The following is a 9,656-nucleotide window of genomic DNA, read 5'->3' as shown; positions in this document are numbered from 1 at the left end:
ACATTTAGCGACATCTCTCGTAAGATCAAGATTGACCTACGGTCAAGAAATTTTCTTTTCTGCTCCGCCGACGTTTCTAAAGAAGCTGCGAATAATTGACAGTAAAGCTGTGAAACTGGCTTTAGGGGTACCTGTGCATACTAAGACCTCAGAAGCCTATAAGCTTGCGGGTATTCTACCACTAGATGAAATCAGAAAATTAAGTTCTGCTCAATATATTGTGAGATGTACAGCAGTGGATGATTTTGAGGAATTAAATATTAGGTCTGATATTGATTTTCCAAAAAATGCACAAAATAATTCAAATCTACAAGCCATTCGCACATATGTGTCAGATATTTTAAATTCTTCAGACATTGATTTGCATGATATGGCACCTCGTGTTCTGGTGCCACCTGTCCCTCCCTGGGAGTTAACAAAAGCAAACGTCAACATATGTGCTTCTGACACAACAAAAGGAGAATCTCCACATATAATAGCAGCATCTGTCAGAATTGAATTAGAAGAAAATTTTGATTATCATTTAAAAGTTTACACTGATGGCTCGGTCCTGGATGATAGCAGTGCAGGATCTGCTTTTGTCATTCCTGACCTAAAAACAGAAAAATCATATTATTTAGGTAAGGGACATTCAATTTTTACAGCTGAATTGGTGGCCATCCTTATGGCTTTAAATCATCTTGTTGATATACCAATCATAGTAAGTAATATCCTATTTTGTGTTGATTCTCAATCTGTCTTAAAAGGTTTGCTCCTTTTTGAGAATAATCAAAGAGAAGATTTATTTTTTGAAATTAGGTATTTATTGCACTCCCTATTTGTGAAGGGTACAAATGTTGATTTTTGTTGGATACCATCCCACACTGGATTCCGTTATAACGACCAAGCAGATAGGGCAGCAAAAAGGGGAGCAAAAAATCATATAGATAGTATAAAAGTATATTGCCCATTGTCATACAAGGAAATAAGCAATATACTAGAAAGAGACTTTTATAGGTGCTTGAATTCAAGTCTAAAACCTCGTCAGTTGACTCTCTCAGACTTTGGTCCGATTCGCAGACCAATTCTGAGCTTAGCTCTCAGACTATTATCAAATTCATTACGGACCAAGTATTGTTCTAATGTCAAGTGTATATGCTTTAATAACCTGACAATTGAGCATATAATTTTTCACTGTAGCTTGATGAAGCCTTTTGTACAAGTGACTGAGAACGTTGATGTTTTTGACTTTTTGCATTCATTATCAGTTGTTTCGCTTGTCAGTTTAACGACTTCTCTTTTACGAAGTCCTTTAAGTAATTTCCTGTAACTGTATTTGGAGGGTTTTTTTGCTTGTTTGTTTGTTTTGTTTTTCTTTCAAATTTCACCCACATTTTTACCCTCATTTGCCCAGTTTCCCCCAACCCTCCATTCATCCACATCTCCCACCCCTTCTAACCGATAATACTCAGATGTATTCATAAATACTTTTACAAAATGTCTTCAATCACCGATATGTGTGACAGGACATTAAACAAAAAATTCCTCCTCACTGTCTGTTTCACAGAGAAGAGACAGAAGTGAAGGAAGAAACGTTGGTGCTCAGAGGTTCTGTGTGTGTGTGTGTGTGTGTGTGTGTGTGTGTGTGTGTGTGTGTGTGTGTGTTTGTGTCTGTGTCTGTGTGTGTCTGTGTACGTGTGTGCGTGTGTCTGTGTGTGTCTGTGTCTGAGTCCGTGTGTGCGTACATGCGTGTGTGTGTTTGTGCGTGTATGTGTGTGAGTGTGTGTATGTGTGTGTGTGTGTGTGTGTGTGTGTGTGTGTGTGTGTGTGTGTGTGTGTGTGTTCGTTCTTTTGTTTAACGTCTATCCACATTTGTGATTTTAGACGAAAATCCATCATCTTCCCCATTCAATCATCACTACTTTCGCTGTTCCTCCCTCCTCAATTAGCATAAAGATAATATAAATGAAATAAAACAAACTAACTAGTTGACCAGTAGAATTACAACACACATAAACACACGTACACGTACACGTAGACGCGCGCGCACGCGCGCGCACGCACACATACACACACACACACACACACACACACACACACACACACACACTGTATGTGCGTGTGTACGTGTGTGTGTATATGTGTGTGTATGTGTGTGTGTGTGTGAATGAGAGAGAGAGAGAGAGAGAGAGAGAGGTGGTTGTTGGGGAAAACAGTGAAAGAAGAGAGAAAGGTTGTGCTTTGAAGTGAACTATTCGCCACCAAACAAATCCACCACAAAAGAGTTCAGCCAGAACGCTATGTATGACGAAAGTGAGTTGACCCTACCATGAAGTGTTGCGTGTGGGCTACACATTTAATACACAGTCTTAAAGGAAAATTTATGAATGTGATTGCCTGTGCAACTGTCTCACCTCCTCCGGCACTTTTTCTCTCCCCTCACACAGCGCTGTCTCTCCCCTCCCCCATCACTGTGTCTCCCCCCTCACCGAGCATTGTGTCTCTCCCCTCCCACAGCACTGTCTCCCCTCCCCCAGCACTGTGTCTCCCTTCACCCAGCACTGTCTCTCCCCCCCTCCCCCAGCACTGTCTCTCTCCCCTCCGCCAGCACTGTGTCTCCCCTCCCCCAGCACTGTGTCTCCCTTCACCCAGCACTGTCTCTCTCCCCTCTCTCCCCTCCCCCAGCACTGTCTCTCCCCCCTCAACCAGCAGTGTGTCTCCCCTCCCCCAGCACTGTGTCTCCCTTCACCCAGCGCAGTATCTCTCCCCTCCCCCAGCACTGTCTCCCTTCACCCAGCACTGTCTCTCTCCCCTCCCCCAGCACTGTCTCCCTTCACCCAGCACTGTCTCTCTCCCCTCCCCCAGCACTGTCTCTCTCCCCTCCGCAAGCACTGTGTCTCCCCTCCCCCAGCACTGTGTCTCCCCTCCCCCAGCACTGTCTCCCTTCACCCAGCACTGTCTCTCTCCCCTCCCCCAGCACTGTGTCTCCCCTCACCCACCAGTGTGTCTCCCCTCCCCCAGCACTGTGTCTCTCCTCCCCCCCCCCTCCCCAGCACTGTGTCTCTCCTCCCCCCCCAGCACTGTGTCTCTCCTCCCCCAGCACTGTGTCTCCCCTCACCCAGCACTGTGTCTCCCCTCACCCACCACTGTCTCTCTGCCCTCCCCCAGCACTGTGTCTCTCCTCCCCAACACTGTGTCTCTCCCCTCGCCAGCACTGTGCCTCCTCTCCCTCAGCACTGTCTCTCTCTCCTCACCCAGCAGTGTGTCTCCCCTCCTGCAGTACTGTGTCTCTCCCTTCACCCAGTACTGTGCCTCCTCTCCCCCAGCACTGTCTCCCCTCACCCAGCACAGTGTCTGACTTCCGCCAGCACTGTCTCTCTCTCTCACCTCCCCAAGCACTAGGTCTCCCCTCCCCCAGCAATCTCTCTCTCTCTCTCTCTCTCTCTCCCCTCACCCAGCACTGTGTCTCCCCTCCCACAGCACTGTCTCTCTCTTTCTCCCCTCACACAGCACTGTGTCTCCACTCCCCCAGCAATCTCTCTCTCTCTCTCTCTCTCTCTCTCTCTCTCTCTCTCTCTCTCTCACCTCCCCCAGCACTGTCTCCCCTCCCCCAGCACTGTGTCTCCCCTCCCCCAGCACTGTGTCTTCCTTCACCCAGCACTGTCTCTCCCCCCTCCCCCAGCACTGTCTCCCTTCACCTAACACTGTGTCTCCCCTCCCCCAGCATTGTCTCTCTCTCCCCTCCCCCAGCACTGTGTCTCTCTCCCCTCCCCCAGCACTGTGTCTCTCCCTTCACCCAGCACTGTCCCCTCCCCCAGCACTGTCTCTCTCCCCTCCCCCAGCACTGTGTCTCTCCCTTCACCCAGCACTGTCCCCTCCCCCAGCACTGTGTCTCTCCCCTCCCCCAGCACTGTGTCTCCCCTCACCCAGCACTGTGTCTCCCCTACACCAGCATTGTCTTTCTCTCTCTCACCTCCCCAAACATTGTGTCTACCCTTCCCCAGCAATGTCTCTCTCCTCACCCGACACTGTCTCTCTCTCTCTCCCCTCCCCCAGCACTGTATCTCTCCCTTCACCCAGCACTGTCTCCCCTTCCCCAGCACTGTGTCTCCCCTCACCCAGCACTGTGTCTCCCCTACACCAGCATTGTCTTTCTCTCTCTCACCTCCCCAAACATTGTGTCTACCCTCCCCCAGCACTGTCTCTCTCCTCACCCGACACTGTCTCTCTCTATCACCTCCCCCAGCACTGTCTCTCTCCTCCCCCAGCACTGTCTCTCCACTCCCCCAGCAATGTCTCTCTCCTCACCAAGCACTGTCTCTCTCTAATACCTCCCCCAGCACTGTCTCTCTCTCTCTCACCTCCCCCAGCACTGTCTCTCTCCTCACCCAGCACTGTGTCTCCCTTACCCCAGAACTGTGTCTCCCCTCACCCAGCACTGTGTTTCCGCTCGCCCAGCACTGCCTCTCTCTCCTCAACCAGCAGTGTTTCTCTCCTCACCCAGCACTCTCTCTCCCCTCAACCAGCACTGTCTCTGTCCTCACCGAGCACTGTCTCTCCCCTCACCCAGCACTGTCCCTATCCCTCACCCAGCACTGTCTCCCCTCACCCAGCATTATCTCTCTCCTCTCACCAGCACTGTCTCCCCTAAACCAGCACTGTCTCTCCCCTCACCCAGCACTGTTTCTCCTCACCCAGCACTGTCTCTCTACCCTCAGCCAGCACTGCTTCTCTGCTCACTCAGCACTGTCTCTCCCCTCACCCAGGACTGTGTCTCTCCTCACCAAGACCTGTGTCTCTCCTCATCCAGCACTATTTCTCTCTTCCTCACCCAGCACTGTCTCTCCACTCACCCAGCACTGTGTCTCTCGTCACCCAGCACTGTGTCTCCCCTCATCCAGAACTGTGTCTCTCTCCTCATCTTGCACTGTCTCTCCCCTCACCAAGCACTGTTTCTCTCCACTCACACAGCACTGTCTCTCTCACCTGAACCAGCACTGTGTCTCCCCTCACCCAGCACTGTCTCCCCTCACCCAGCACAGTGTCTCCCTTCCGCCAGCACTGTCTCTCTCTCTCACCTCCCCAAGCACTGTGTCTCCCCTCCCCCAGCAATGTCTCTCTTTTTCTCCCCCCCCCCTCACCCAGCACTGTGTCTCCCCTCCCGCAGCACTGTTTCTCTCTCTCTCCCCTCACCCAGCACTGTGTCTCCACTCCCCTAGCACTGTCTCTCTCTCTCACACCTCCCCCAGCACTGTGTCTCTCCCTTCACCCAGCACTGTGTCTCCCCTCTCCCAGCACTGTGTCTCCCCTCACCCAGCACTGTGTCTCCCCTCCCCCAGCACTGTGTCTCCCCTCACCCAGCACTGTGTCTTCCCTCCCCCAGCACTGTGTCTCTCCCTTCACCCAGCACTGTGTCTCCCCTCCCCCAGCACTGTGTCTCCCCTCACCCAGCACTGTGTCTCCCCTCACCCAGCACTGTCTCCCCTCACCTAGCACTGTGTCTCCCGTCCCCCAGCATTGTCTCTGTCTCTCTCACCTCCCCAAACACTGTGTCTCCACTCCCCCAGCAATGTCTCTCTCCCCCGACACTGTCTCTCTCTATCACCTCCCCCTGCACTGTCTCTCTCTCTCTCTCACCTCCCCCAGCACTGTCTCTCTCCTCACCCAGCACTGTGTCTCCCCTCCCCCCAAACTGTCTCTCTCCTCACCCAGCAGTGTCTCACCTCCCCCAGCACTGTCTCTCTCCCCTCACCCAGCACTGTCTCACCTCCCCCAGCACTGTCTCTCTCCCCTCCCCCAGCACTGTCTCTCTCCCCTCACCCAGCACTGTGTTTCCCCTCCCCCAGCACTGTCTCTCTCCCCTCACCCAGCACTGTCTCTCTCCCCTCACCCAGCATTGTGTTTTCCCTCACCCAGCAGTATGTCTCCCCTCACCCAGCACTGTGTCTCCGCTCACCCAGCATTGTGTTTTCCCTCACCCAGCAGTATGTCTCCGCTCACCCAGCATTGTGTTTTCCCTCACCCAGCAGTATGTCTCCCCTCAATCAGCACTGTCTCTCCCCTGACCCAGAGGACGAATGTACTGAATTAATCATTAGTCTTCAGCAAATCCTTCCGGTTCCGATGGGTATTGTTTACCATTTATGAACGGTTTCGAGTCCTGTACCAACATGACGGGCTAACGAAGGGAGGTGACCTCAGTCAAGCAAATCCATTTAAAACATGCCTGACCAATGTCTTCTCTCAGGTCTCCATCCCTGCTCCTCTTGACCGCAGCTTTGCTCGCTTCGTAATATAATTAACGATGCCTCAAAAATGGGATAGGGGAAGTTAAAAGTGGTAAACGTCGTATTCCGCGCTGTATGTTTAGAAATGTGTCGAGTGTAATACCAACACGTTACAATCATTATGCTATACACAAGTTGACTGGTTATCATACGCCCTTGTCGGATTAAAAATAGAACAGGTTGGATGTCCGTGAGATTTCTGAATCCCTGAGCGGCAACATTACGTCATGTGGCTGTTGTAAGGCAGTTATCGGTTGTAGGTCGCCTTCTTTTTTGTCGGGGGTGGGGAGGTAATTATTTTTAAATCTGTAGCCCAAGAATTCACGACTGTTATCCACCAAGTCTTATACGAAGAATATATCATTTGGTTTCCATGTTCTTATACTTAGGGTTTTATCAGCAATGTAGATGTTTTTGTATTATAACAACGCACAGGATAATACACACATATATAACATTATATATGACGACAAATGAACTGGAACATCTAAATCTATCAACCAGATTATTCATTTTTGTTCTCCTTTTAAGATTTGACAAGTAAAACGATGAGTTTTCTACGTTGGCCGTGTTACAACTGTCCCGTGGTCCGTTACCGTTGAATGATGTTCCAATGCAGAAGAAAACGCGCTGCAGTTCGAGGCACACACACACACACACACACACACACACCTCACCTGACCACACCACACCTGACCACACACACACCTCACCACACCACACCACACCTCACCACACCTGTGTCTCTCCCTTCACCCAGCAACCCAACCACAGTAGTTCAGTGCCCTTCAGGTAATAAATTCTACATCAAATCACACTTAAATTGCCAAACCCCAAATGTCGTTTATGCCCTATTCTGCAACCTCTGCCTCAAATATATATAGGTGAGACTTACAGAACCCTCAACGACCGCTTCAAAGAACACAGGAACAACATACTTGCTAGAAAGACACCCCAGTAGGAAACCACTTCACTCCAGGCAGCACAATCTTTCGCATATATCAGTGGCAGCACTTTGGTGCAACAGCCGTGGTGACTGCCTACACAGGAAATGTATGGAAAGCCAGATCATCTCCCGCCTTGGCACAGTGCAACCCCATGGAATCAATGTCAGAGAGTGACACTAGTTTTCGTTCCTTCTTCTACCTCCCATTCCCCCCTCCCCACAGACAGCCCCCCACCCCCTGACCCCCACTCCCTCTCCCCTCCTTCCCATCCGCCCTCCTTAATAATTATGATGTAATAATTAATTGCAATGTTTTTAAAAGCGAATATGTGAAATGCTTTTATTTCAGAACGTATGTTTACTACTCTTGTTTAATCAAGTTATCCGCGTGTGTGGGGTGGGGGGCTGGGGGTGGGGGGTGGGGGGGTGCGGTGCGGGTGTGTGCTGATTATCTGGTTGTGGTTTTCCGCAATTCATCTTTATTCTTATCTTATCTGTCTATTATAATCAGTGTGCAGCATAGTAGGCTATGTTTATAATTATATTCAAATAATGTTTCTTAATTCTTTCTGTTTTTACATTAAGAATACTAGTTATTACCTGCAGTGTGTGGATGTATGTATGAAACAATGTATGTGATATTTTTTACATTTGTATCTTCGTAATATTTGTAGGGGCTGTTGTTGGCTTTTACAGTTATGGTCCCCATGTTGTTTACTTGTCTATGTTGTGATAATGCACCTGACCAAATTTCCCCAGTTGGAGATAATAAAGTTATTTTTATCTTATCTTATCTTATCTCCTTGTGTACCACCTTCATCTTTCTCCCACCCCCCCACCCCCCTCTCCTCCAACAACACAGTGAGCAAAGCAGAAAATTCCAGGTATTGAGATGTACTCACCTCTTCAATACAGGCTGATGAGACCTGCCAACACTTCTTCACCTCTCCACTCGACAAAGAGTTTATGACTTGAAACGTCGCTTTTATCTTCATCTTAATGTACCTTTGATTTTAAACCACTTTGTTTACCATTTTAACCTTGTTTTAAAAGGTCCAGCAGTCACCATTTGTTCATCTGTGATTATTTTTCAACTTGCATTGTGGCCATGGATGTGTGTGTGTGTGTGTGTGTGTGTGTGTGTGTGTAAAGGTTTCCTTGTTATTATGTTTATCCGCCCCTCCTGTCATCTTCTAAATTAGTTCCCATATCCCCATTCACCTGCTGTCCATCATTTAAAAGGTATATATATATATATATATATATATATATATATATATATATATATATATATATAATCCAGTTTAATCTGAAGATTTAAGACTAGTTAACTAATGTATTTGTATGTCGATCTTTTGTATTATACGGTTGACAAATCTACTGTGATGTTGATAGTGCAAAGTCGTTCCGCCCCTCACCTCCAACTATTTCCCACCATGTTCGTGTGAGTGTTTTAATTTAATGATGGAATGAATATCTCCATTTTTAAATGTTAATTTCTCTTTAAATATTTTCTCTACGACGAGCCTGAAGGCCAATATCTGTACTCTGGTTCAGAGAATAAAGTGACTGATTGATTGATTAATTGATTATATTGTGGTCTGTTGTGTCAACGCAGCCGACAGATCGAGCAAAGTTAACACAAACTGTTTACCTTCATCAACAGACAGTAACAGGTCATTAACTACTTTCAACAAAGCAGTTATGGGCAGATCTCTTGCACCAATCTCTATGGCGAATGGCGAGGACTTTGGCTTGGATGCCAAATTCTCTCAGGCTGCTGGACTACCTTCTGGAATCTTTTCTCTTCCTTAGTGATCTCCTGTATGATCATGTCTCTTTTTGCTTTCCCTTTTGCCTTGGACCACTATTCCATATTTGTCGATCCCAGGCCCTGTCTGTTGGTTTGGATGTGTCCTATTATTTCCTTCGTCTTGAGGCTTGTTTCAAGGCCTGACTAAGCGCGTTGGGTTACGCTACTGGTCAGGCATCTGCTTGGCAGATGTGGTGTAGCGTATATAGATTTGTCCGAACGCAGTGACGCTTCCTTGAGCTACTGAAACTGAAACTGAAACTTGAGGCTTTCTTTCGCTGGACTGACAGCATCCATGACTTTCCATTTTCTGCCAGTCTTCAGCTTCGGTTTGTTGGATCTCACAATACTGTCTCCTGAGTCTTCGAGCATGCTGAGAAGTCTTGCCTTTTGTATTCTTCGACGAGGGATTTCAGGTGTAGCCTCAGCTTTGCTTGGCGACAGAAGAGTGCCACGTCAGTGAGACCATGTGGGATACAGAGCCATTTGCATGTGTACTTGTTGATCTTAGCCTCAGTCGACTCGAATGTGCTACAGTTGATATCATATATCAGGAGAGGCCACGGTAGCTTTGGTATCAGCATAGACTGTAAGCACCACACTTTGTATTTGCCAGGAAGGCCAGACTGGT

This window comes from Babylonia areolata, chromosome 20 (genome assembly GCF_041734735.1).
Source record: "Babylonia areolata isolate BAREFJ2019XMU chromosome 20, ASM4173473v1, whole genome shotgun sequence".
In the NCBI taxonomy this organism is placed as follows: domain Eukaryota; kingdom Metazoa; phylum Mollusca; class Gastropoda; order Neogastropoda; family Buccinidae; genus Babylonia; species Babylonia areolata.
Note: the sequence above shows the minus strand (reverse complement) of the source record.